Below are 12,273 nucleotides of genomic sequence, written 5' to 3'. Positions count from 1 at the left end.
GTTGTTTTTTTAGTCAAAGCTTTAGTGAGTGTTGGTACCTCAACAAAACCTCATACAGAGATTATAGGAGCATCCACACCACTGAAGTAGCTATCAGGTGAGTCCCATCATCATTTGGAAAATAAAAAAGGTATGCATTTACAGTTCGGGGGGACTCAATGCATTTTAGGGACTCAAATGCTAAGGAAGGCCATCTAGTACATGCATATATGATCAACCAGGGGACTCAGAAGGGTTGTGTTATGCATTAAACATTTCACATGGTCCAACTAACGCAAGTACAACCAATAGCAACCTAATGCACAACCCTAGGACAACCATAGCACCACATTAACCACAAGAAAAAGCACAACCTTAGCAGCACATCAGCCAAAAGACTGAGCAGAAGCCTACCACCACACAACACAGACCACAATAAACACAAAACAGAGCACAACCATACCAGCACACAAGACAGAGCAGAAACAAGACAACACAGAGCACAACCAAACCAGCACACAAGACAGAGCATAACCAAGACAACACACAACCCAACCCTATCAGCTTTAAAGATATAGCAGAGCCAACACAGGCCACCAACAACTCACAACCAACATATTCCGCAGAATATTATACACTGCATAACCCAAGTAACCAAACAACAAGTTATAAATACATAAAATACACAACAAAATACAACAATAATTTGTAGAACATGTAGCACACAGAAAACTTGATCCAAGATAAAAGCAAGACAATCACCATCATAACAAACCAAACATAATCGAAATGAAATCCAAAGAAACTAGGGTTTATAGAGTATACGCTGAGCATTCAGTTAGGAGGAGGGTTGAACTGAGGGTAGTAGATCTGCAAGTACGCCTCAATCACCTCTTCCCTCGACATCCCTCCAGGTGAACCCGATTTGATCCTCTTAGCTCCGTTAGAAGGCCCTTCATCGGCGTCGTGGGACTCAGGTGGCTTAGCCACCTTAGAAACCTCCAGATCTACTGGGTTTGACTCCCTAGTAGCAGATCCAACAGCGGAGACCTCACCCTCAACATCTACAGCAGCAGTAACAGGATGAACCACAACAATTGGAACCACCTCAAGTGGTGGTTCAACAGCGACCATAGCCACAGGGACCACTTCCTGAGGCTTCTCCTCCTCATCGCTCAAATCAGCAAGTTTTACACTACGGATCTTCCTCCTCGCAATCACTGAAGCACGTCGAACGGGTTTCATGTTTCCCGTTCCTCGCTGCGGCTTATAGGTAACACGCCCAGATCGGCGCTTAGATGCATTTGATTCAAGGGTCTCATGGAAAAGAAGATCGAGTTCTTTGTCCTTTGAACTAGACATAGTGGGACTCAAGAAGTAGAAGAACAAAACAGAAGAAGGAAGGAGAAAACCCAGATCGCAACAACAGTGACAGAGTTAGAGAGAGAGAGAGGGGAGATCCAAAACGGCGAAGAGTGAGGAGTGAGAAATAAATGAACTAGGGTTTTTTTTTGGGGGGGGTAATATAATCTGGATAAATCTCCAGAATAAATGCAACCAACCATATTCATCTGATGAATTGAATGTTGTAGCGTTTAATTGAGTTGGTTGGGATGATGTAGAATTTAAAGAGTTGGGGGTTTTTTTTTGTGGGAATGATTAATCTAATTGCTGAGTTAGGTACTGTAATTATATTAGGTTAGTAGTATAATAACATAGGTTATAAAAAAAAGTAAGGGTAAGATTGTAATTTTACCTAAAAAACTTACTAAACAAGGAAAAAAATGGGAAAGTTGCAAGTAATGTGGACCGGCCCAAAAAGGAAATAGTTGCAACTAATTTGGACCGGAGGTAGTAATAATTTATAGCTATATTTATATATATATATATAACCAAGTTATAATGAGAACCAAAACTACAATGAGAACTAGGAACTAATGTGGGCCCTTAAATTATGTTAATCGGACGATCCACACACTTCCCATGTCATTAGTGGCATTTTCGTAATAATTTAACTTTATAAAGTAAAACAAAAACAAATCCCTAAAAAAAAAGTAAAACAAAAACAGATAGCAATGGTTTTAAGTTGCTTTTAGTGTTCTCTTTCTAGAAAGTAGAAACCCCAATCTCTATCCACCCACCGCTTCTCCCACCCCCCTTTTTGCTCAATCTGCTCGCCTGCGATCGACTTTTCCTCCCTGCCATCACCGACAAGCGCGAACCTCCTCAGTTCTTCAATTTTTGCTTTCCTTTTGGTTTTTTCAAAAGATTAAGTTAGGGAGTTTTAAGTGCCAATTATCTTTGGGGATATGAATCAAATCTGGTGAGGTTGTCAGCGTTGTTAGGTTTTGATTGTCTAATGAAACAAGGAGTTAAGGTTATTCTTAACGCCACCGTCAGTTAGGGTCAGGTGAGGTGATTTCTTACGTTAGTGAAGGTGAAGTTAAGGCTAGGGTTTCCTCCCTTAATCCTCAGTTAGGGTCAGGTGAGGTGATTTCTTACGTTAGTCGGTGACGACCGCTTTGTGTTAAGTTTCGATTTTGGGGGTGAGATTTTCCTCTGGTACTCTTCTTCCAGTGACTTTATCTTCCAAGTGTGTTTATAAGTTTTCTTGTTTTGGTTAGTAGCTTGTTTGTGGTCATGCTTTGTTTGCTTTTTTTGTGTCTTCTACAGCTTGTTTGGTAATAGTGGTTTTTGTGGAAAGGGATTCTTTGTTGAGGTTTGGCAGTGACTGTCTTTTCCTTGCTTGGGTTTATTATGGCTTTGGTTTAGTGTGGTTCATTTGGCTTGTGCATCTATCAAAGAAAAAGAAGATAGGAATTTCGGGATTTGGGAGATGGCCTGGTTGACCTCCCTAGCTGGTTGGGGAAGTGGATAGTTTGCATGAGGATGGATCATATGGTAGTGTATTCAATTCCTAATTTTGTCTTAGTTTAGATGAACTTAGTGAAGCCTTTTTTCTTTAGGGTTTTGGTCTCAAAGTGAGTAATTCCTCATGTTTTACTTTGGGACCTTTGAAGATGGAATATGCCAGCGGGGGTCTAAGTTCACAAGATCCTCCCTTTGCGCATTTTTATCTTTTTTGATAAATGGTGAGGGGTATGTTACGTTGTCTTGTTTGAGGGTTGCAATCTCTGTTTTGGAAGGACTGAGGAATGTTTAGAATTAACAATATGGTTAATTCTATTTTTAAGTCTTTGTTTTGCTTAGAAATGGTAGGGGTTATCATTTCTTTATTTAACTTAAATCTGAAGGAGCTGAGGTAGTTCGAGAGCCATCTAACGTCTACAAGATTTTTCTCTTTGAGGAGAAGCCCAGGATGCCCAACAATAAGGGTATCATGTCAACAGGTCAACTGACCTTCATGGAGAGAATGAGTTTGGGTTCCTAATCTAACTTGGCTTTAGGCCATTGGGACTGCTCATTGAGTTGCGAGACTTAGGTCTCGCATATACATGGTTTGCAATCCTCTACCGGTAGCAATTACTTATTTCCACTATTTCCATAAAACTCGAGACTCCATTCATATGCAAGAATTCCTCCTCAATGGTGATGTCATAACTTTAGTTTTACTTCTCCTAATTGTCCTACAATCTCGACAGGCACAAGTAAATCATGTTTTTACAGGTTATTGCAGGTACGAAGTCATCTACAACATCCTTCCGTTTCACAAAGGCCTCAAGCATGTTGTTTACCACAAGTCTATCTTGTTTTATGTTTAGTAACTTTGTTGGCTTGGTTTGTTGTAGTTTGTTTCGTTTGGACTTTGTAATTGTCTTTTATTTATGAAGTTATTTTGTCAAAAAAAACTTTATAAAGTAAAATACATTTTATTTTTGAAAAGTAATGATAGATTAGTAATAGTAAATGAAATCATATAGGGAATTTCTAGAATGAGAAATAAAAAAAAAAGTGAAAACCAATAAGATAATATTATTTTGTAAATAATTTTTTACCTTAATCAATAGATTTTTATTTTTTAAAAAAAAAAAAATAAATAAGAACACACAAGGAGATGACACGTGTTATTGCTGGTGTGTCTTTTAATATATAGTTATTGATTGATTGATTTAATGTGCACACTAACATACGTCGTACAAAAGCCATTGTGAGGTTGACATTAAAGTAATACAAAAAGTGGAATTTTTATTGATTACTTTAATGGGGAATTACTTTTACTAAACTTCATATTTTACAGATTTTCTATTATCTATCTATATTATATTATATATTAAAATGCATTCCTTTCAAAGGAACAGTGCCACGTGGCACTCCTTTTTTAAACTATATGCACCATATCACAATGCCACGTCACTATACAACGTACATGCACTACATAAACTTGTCACTTCATTTAACAAAATAAACTAGTGTGTGGGCCGAGTGATGCCCAGGGTTGCTAGTTTGTACTTGTTTAGTTTGCAAATCAAGTTTAACTGTTTTTTCTTAGTGTCTTATAATTAACTTGAAATTTCATAATTTGAAAAAAAAAATGTATTGAGAATCATATTCAATATATGATATGTTATGATATATGTACGACATTCAAAAACTATAGACTATTTAATAGAAAATAAAAATTCATATTTTTCGTCAATTTGAAAAATAATATAGAGTTTTTCAAACTTCAAAATTTAAGTTGGTAAATCATCTTATGATTATTAATGTAGGGAAATTTTCAAACTCAACCTTTTGAGCCCCATTGTGATCATGTTTTTAAGCATGATGGCGTACAAAGGGAAAATAGCTAGAAATAAAAGAGTTGCCAACAAGTTTTAGGAATTCTTAAACCGTTCACGGGTGTGAAAGTTACACCCCATTCACGATTACGGAGATCGCTAACTCCATAGTGGTCCGGAACCATGACTGGATATTCGGGGATGATGGTACGAATCAAACCTAAAAGAGATTGAACCCGCCCTAAATCGGCCTCTATTAAATTCATATGATAAGGATATTCATGTGCGCTTTTCGAGCAACATACATACATCAAATTCACCCTAAGCATATTTAATCTACGTTGGTTGATTATTAATGCACAAATAAATCTATAATTGGTGATCACTTGAATTAAAATCATATTAGCCTAAATCAAATATTAATTATCTTATTAGGCATGATTTCAAGTACTAATTCATTTAATCATGCAAGAAAGAGCGTGACCAAGCAATAACAATAATATCATGAAAAATCAAGCAATGTATAATTGACACAACAATCATCATCATAATAAAAATCATCAAAACATCATTAGTAAGATCCTAGGCATGATACTAAATGGATTATTAACAAATCTTACCATATCACTAATAAAAATCATAATCACCGCATTAACCTAAAACATGATACTAGAAACATGATATTAGAAATATTAGCTAACACTCTAAACATGATACTATGGATTAAAATAACACTGTAACATGATACTAGAAATTAAAATAATATTCTAAGCATGATTTCTACATCAAAGGAATAAAGTAATCGAATTACTCACATGCCGAATATTCTAGTTGGAATTATTAGAGTGGTAGTGCTACTCAAACTATTTACAACTTTGTGGTAGTTCTTTTTTAAAAAAATATTTGAAAGGAATGGTGTCCTTCGAACAAGTGTATTATTCTGATAGTAAGGTCAAGTGATCGGAATGCCTAGGTGGAGGCCGCTTCCGATCAGTAATATTAATAAATAATTAATATCACAACTTAATCTTGACTGAACCCTTCGGGTCACACCCAAGCAATTAACGAACCGACTCGACGAATTAATTCGGAAGAAATTAATGAGTCACCCGAGTATTAAATATTTAGACGTCGGAAATTCGAGCTTGGAGCGTCGAAACCGAGCGTTGTAGAATCTCAAATGTCGAGCCAAAATTTAGGATTTGGCGAGACGGGAAAATGCTTCAAGTAATAAGTAAAATCCTAGCCATGCGAAAGGCTAGGAAAGTGCGTCCAATATGAGTGTGCCATGTGGCAGCACACATGGCAAAACGCCATGTGGCAGCAACCCAGTGACAACGTGCCACGTTGGCAGCGTGCCACGTGGCTACGCGCCATGGTGGCGACACGTATGGCAAGGGGCCCTGGACCCGGGTGACGGGTCATGGACGCGGGCCAAAAGAAAATGGCCCAACCGAACCCAACTTGGGGCTCAAGGTTGGGTGACACATGGTTAGTTTACAATGCATGTGAAATGCCTTGGGGACCAAGTGAGAAAGTGGTCCTCACCTAACCATGTGACACTTGTTACTTGTTCCTTGGTTTATTTAACTAAGGGTTGAATTCATCAATCTTTCCATGTGAGATCTTTTTGTGAAAAAGTCCCACATTGAAAGATGAGTGGAATTCACAAGCTATCCTTCCTTATAAATAGCCAAAGCATGGCTTGAGAATTCTTTGCTTGAGTAGGAGTTCAATAGGGCATTTCATTAGCAAAAACCCTTAAACTCATATAATACTCGGGTTTTGTTCGGGCCTCGCTAACCTCGAGGCAACGGACCTAAAAGTCGGAAGCGTTCTTGCGGGTGGATTTTCGTTGGAGGCTCTTGTGTTTTCGGAGCTAAGCTTTCAAGTAAGAGCCCATTCGGTCAGGCAAAGTACTCGACAAAGGTATATTTCCTATTTTCCCCTCACTACTACAAAAAGTGTGTTTTTTGGACGCTTTTAGACCTTTTTTCGACGCTGCTAAAAAGCGTCGAGAGTACGTGAGTCGAGAATTTTGAAGGACACAAAAAAGCGTCGAGAATATCGACGCTTTTATTTGTCCTAGGTAATATACGAAGTGTCGGAAAATACTTATTTCGCGCATTATCCCAAATTTGTATAGTTTTTTTAGACGCTTTAATTTTATATGTCCACATACTCAAATTTAGCGACGCTTTTTGTTGTCTTGCGTTTATTTGTGTTAGCCTATGGTATTGCGGGAAACTCTTGAAATATGAAAATGTGCAAAATATGTAGACATTAAAAAGCGTCTAGAATTTTTTTTTAAGCCTTTTTTTTTCTTTCTTTTTGGTTCCTTTAATTAAATTATTACCATCATACATACATTATAGTTATTTAACTTTATCATAAATTAAATTAATAACATTAAACATAAAATAAACAAATATTCTATATAACTAGATTTAAAAAAAAAAACAATAATTAATCAACAATAATAAGAGTACATAGTTAATTACCAAATTTATAAAAGAAAACATCAACACAATTAATTAAAAAAAAAAAGTCTCATATTATAGTAGCTTGTTCCTAAATAAATACATCACTAATATAAGACTAAAAACCAAAATAGATAGATGGTGGCCTTATAGACGATATAGTCGCTTGTTTTGATACTCAAGTGTCCCGACCTATTCTCTTGTTACACCTACATTGCCTTTTCCAATCTTTAAAAAAAAAGTATAAATTAGTACATTACACAATATAGGCTCAAGATTCAACATGTTGTATTTAAACAACAATGAAAAGACCAATGTATTTAAACCAGAACATACACATGCTTTCAGAGCATATTAAGAACTAGTCCACAATAGAAACTAATAAAAGTCTTTGTATCAACCAAGTATAATGAAGCACCATAATTATATCATGATAAATATCAAACCATAAGATAAAACAATCTAAATGAGGTTCAACAAGTATATAATTAAGATAAACAACGACAAAGCTAATAAAAAGGATAATCGACGCTTATACACTCACACAAGCTCTGAATTTCACACACACACACAAGAATTTTTAATTTTTGCTCTGATTTCAAATATGATTTTCAGTTCTGAACTTCATATCTGAATTCAGTTCTGAAATTATAAGACTTTTGGTCCACAATAATGTTTACAACCATAAAGAAAAGCAAGCAAATGTCTATAAAATGATACAGCTCAAACCAGCTTCTAATGAATGAGTAGAACCATCAATATGAGCCATGCAATTATAACAGTTTTGGTCTACAATACCATTTACAACCATAAGAGTTTCATGTCTTTGTCATCAGCTTACTTGTTGCTGATTGCCATACACAGGGTAGGCTCTGTAAGCTACTGCTGCTGCTGCATACATTCTTGGGTCATGGGGGTGTGGTACATATCCGTAACCACCATCATATATGTGTCCTCTGTAATAGCCTCCATTCCACTGATTTCCATAATCACCTTTTGATTGACATCCATATAAGTGAAGTGTTATTTAGCATAGAATCACAGTTCAAGGCAAAAAATAGAATTACAAAAACCTGAAATATAAACAAGAAACAAACAGAGACAGGAGAGAAAATATACCTATTTGTTTGCAGGGTTGCGGCCCCATGAAAGACGGACAATTTGCTTTCCTATAACTGACCCGTTCAGCTTATGCAGGTGATACAATCAATATCTATAATGTAAGCAATCTAATGACAGTTCAGATCATCAAATTTCATTTCAGAGCATGGTATAAGACTAACCTGTTTGAAAATTGCACAAATCCGCATCCTTTCCCTACTGGAATTTTAACAGAAACTATCTCCCTATATTAGGAGAAAGGTTGCCTAAGATACTAGTCTGTGACACTAGGATCAAGCCCTCTAACAAAAATCTACATTAATAAAAAGATAGATTCATAATTATAAGACAAAACAAAACAAAATCATCTCCTAACTGTAATAAATTACTCTAGAAAGTCTATTACAGTTGTGTTTGACGAATCTCCTTCAGAGAGAACCTTGTCCAGCATTGTTACTTGATCCGTATCCACCTAGCAGCAAAAGATTATTTGAAAACACAGACATAAGAGTTCATTAATGTCAAGCATCTATAACTTTTGAGGAAGTAGATTATTTAGAAAATTCAGATCTTAATTAATCCCCCATCATGATTCTTTGTTAAAACTTTTCTTCATCTTAAGTCATAACCAATCATGATATGCAATATATATACACTTGAGAATGACAGCATCATGCTACACACATATCGAGCCTTATTTAATTATGGTGTGTATGTCTACAAAGATAATCTCTCTGAGCTTATTAATTGGTTATTAGTATGTAGTTGCAAATTGGTCTTTCACGAGAACATTTCTACCGAACAAATTAAACTTACAAACTAGTGGTAAAGAACTGAAGCCACTTATTCAATTATTAAGCACAAAAGGCATGTTTTATGAACTAGGCACCACAACAACAGAGGTAACTACTATATGAACTATTGATTCAGTTAAAACAAAAGCAATATTTGAACATAATTAATGCAAATCAATATAATTAAAACTATGAAGCTGAGTATTTAGAATCTAACTCTATATCTGAAATAATTATGCAATTGAAAAAAACAAACTAACATGATCAAGAACTCTTCTTACCCGACCAGAAAAATGAATTCATCTCAGCTAATAGTCTAATAAGTTGAGAAATCACCAATAATAAATCACATCAAAGAACCAAAAAAGAAATAAAAAATTCATATCAATTTTATAAACTACAAATCGCAAAGAGACATACATTTAGCAATATTCGCCCTTGCTGTTAGAGACTCGGCGATTCTACTGCCCACCATTTTCATGGAATATAATATAATGAGAAGGTGATCTTCGGTTTAAAAAACACCTTCTTTTTCTTCTATTCGAGGTCCAAACTCTGCTTTGCTCCCAGCAATAACTCTGAAAGAATGGAGTAACAAAATCAATGTCAAGTTTTACATGTCGTTAAGAAATATATCCAAACAAATGTAATTAGCAATCCAGTAAATCACTAATGTGTAAGAAAATATCTAGAAACTAAGAGATTAATTGTAGAAATAGAAATTCAACAAGATCTATAACCTATGGTTTGAAAACGAGTAAAATTGAATAATTGCAACTTGCAAGTATCAATTAAAATCACACAAAAAATGAAAGAAGCAATTTATATCTATTAATAGTAAAAAATTAACAAAGATTCATGTAAAAATGTAACATATGAGGAGAACAAGAGCAATAATTTTTCGCCAAAGCAGGAATTAATGATTTTTTAAATGGTGGTTTAGCATTACAAAGAATGAAAGTAGATATGTTCAAGCATCTAAAATCCACCCCCTTTTTACTAGATACTACTGCATTTCCTTTAACAAACTGTCGATGGATAACACCAGTAAAATCACATACCACTTCTATGGGATTTCAGTTTACAAGGGACACTTATTTGTCTGTTTAGGGCATAACTTGCAACCAAAGCTTCCCAAAAGCATAGCTTTGAAAAAAATATTTCATAACAATAACAGGATTATAATAAAAGATAAGACTGTGAATAGTATTACAAGACTATCTTAGATGATAAGCCTATAATTGAAGAGCTAATAATATAAGCATGTGAAATTAAATTGAATAAAAGAAATAGTTATGTTTAACACTTAGAAGCTGGTTAATCTTTTGGGCACATATGTCATTGCCATTGTAAGCAGTAATCCTTTTAAGCAAAATGTTGTAATGCATAATTTGTAGTTAGCTTCAATACAGATTATAATGTGTAACATCTAAAAAATTTGAATAAGGCAAGTGTCTGTTTCTTTCTCTTTTCCCTGCTGGACAATTACTTAGAAGCATGCATCTCACCTTTTTCACAATATCCTCCAAAGCAGAATACTGAACTACATCTCTGCCTATCTCAAAGAGTTGATCAATTGACTTATTCAGTGTGGCATTTTCCTTATATGCAGTTTAAATCCAATAATCACTCTTTGCAAAATGTCTAAATAAGCCAAAAGCCAGCACATATTTGTACAAAATTAGGGCTTGTTCAACCCCATATCACTCCATTAAAGCTAAACTAGTTTGTAGAGATCTACTTTAATTATAATCCATCATATCTACGAAAAAAATATACATTGGTTTAACTCATTTTAGAAATATTATTTCAGAAGGTACAAACCTTAGTGGACACTAACCAGTTTGAAGAGAGTGCCGAAACAATAGCAAACTTAACTAGAAAAGTAAGATATATATAGCAGCAACAAGCATATGAAACAAGGATAATATAAAATGTACTAAAACATGCACTTACAAACCAAAACCTGAACCAAGCATGCATCAAATTGGCTCGAACAGTTGGAAGCTTCTAAACCAGGTTAATCTATTCAGTAATCAGCACTACAAATAGCCAACTGAATTAGATAGGCCTTGTATCCTTGACATCAGGCAGCTAGGTACATTTCTGCAACAATCAAATGCTATTTTCTACCCTTTTCACTCTCAATATCTTTTTGCCCTACCTAGGAATACCAAAATGCTACGAATTAGCTCAGATAAGTAACCAAACATAGAGATTTAAGAACATAAACTAGAGATTAAGGGAGGAAGAAGAACAATCAGAGATATATATGTATTAATGCTAAGCAATTAGAACCTTAATTTGAAACACCCACAAAGTATTATTCAAAGAATTGCAATTAGACCCAAAATTGGAAAAAATGCATGAAAATCGATATAATTCGGACAAAAATCAACAACAAAAAATGTATTCTAAATTCCCTTACACCCAACACGACATACAAAAAACCCTAGATTTCAATACAATGGCTTAATACTACTACACATTTACACAATAACTACAAATTCAATGCTTTTCACAAAAATTACATATATCTAATTAAATCTGAACGGTGTTTAAGCACAAAAGCATGGAAATTGATGAGGAAAAGAATGAGATTACCTTAAAGCGAAGAACTTAACAAGGAGAAGAAGGAAGTTATTTCACGGCTGCCACCCAAACTCGCTAAATTTCAAGCGATTTTGAAATATGAGGAACTGAGATCTAAGAGCAAATTCAAAAGATGATGAACTAAGATCTAAGAGAAGAGAGAAGATAGAGGGTCTCTATAAGGCAGTTTCACTTTTTAAAGTTTTTTTCCTTATACACCGTTTTTGGGTTGCCTTGGGTCACATGCAACTCATACAAATTTTTTGACGCCTTTTGTCATCAAGAAACTAATAAGACACATAAAAGCGTCGAAAAATAGCGGAAATTTATTTTTACATTGACGCCCCATACACAGCGTCGAGCCAATAGCGACCAAAAACTAAGGGATTTGTAGTAGTGCCTTTTGTGTTTATTTTATGCATTAGTGATATTAATTATTGCGAGCGTGATCCTTAGCTCGGGTTTTTTCCGCAGTGAGTAAGACTCACCAACCCCAACAGCGGTATCGGAGCCCTGCTCGTTTTTTTTAAATTATCATATTTTCAAGGTATTTTTATGACTTAATTTTTCTGGTTTTATGTCGCTAATTAGATTAGTAGCTCGTATTATTCATTTTAACCTCGTATTAGAGCTGACTTCAGCTCGCGA

The 12,273-nt window shown here is 35.0% G+C and overlaps 1 long non-coding RNA gene across 4 annotated transcripts; it reads right to left on the bottom strand.

Annotated features, from left to right (window-relative positions):
* Positions 1–6,719: 6,719 nt before the first annotated feature.
* Positions 6,720–11,853, bottom strand: LOC145634638 (uncharacterized). Of its 4 annotated transcripts, XR_014113460.1 has the most exons (7): positions 11,638–11,853; positions 10,990–11,197; positions 9,454–9,611; positions 8,646–8,711; positions 8,258–8,552; positions 7,980–8,131; positions 6,720–7,366 (listed from the first exon to the last, which is right to left on the bottom strand). It is a non-coding gene; the product is annotated as an uncharacterized LOC145634638 (long non-coding RNA). The 4 variants fall into 4 exon arrangements; XR_014113457.1 differs by having other exon boundaries at positions 8,258–8,711; XR_014113459.1 differs by lacking the exon at positions 10,990–11,197 and having other exon boundaries at positions 8,258–8,711.
* Positions 11,854–12,273: the final 420 nt, after the last annotated feature.

This window comes from Chenopodium album, chromosome 6, assembly GCF_948465745.1.
Source record: "Chenopodium album chromosome 6, dcCheAlbu1.1, whole genome shotgun sequence".
Classification (NCBI taxonomy): Eukaryota; Viridiplantae; Streptophyta; class Magnoliopsida; order Caryophyllales; family Amaranthaceae; genus Chenopodium; species Chenopodium album.
The sequence above is the reverse complement of the archived record's forward strand: the minus strand, read 5'-3'. Positions and strand labels throughout refer to the sequence as shown.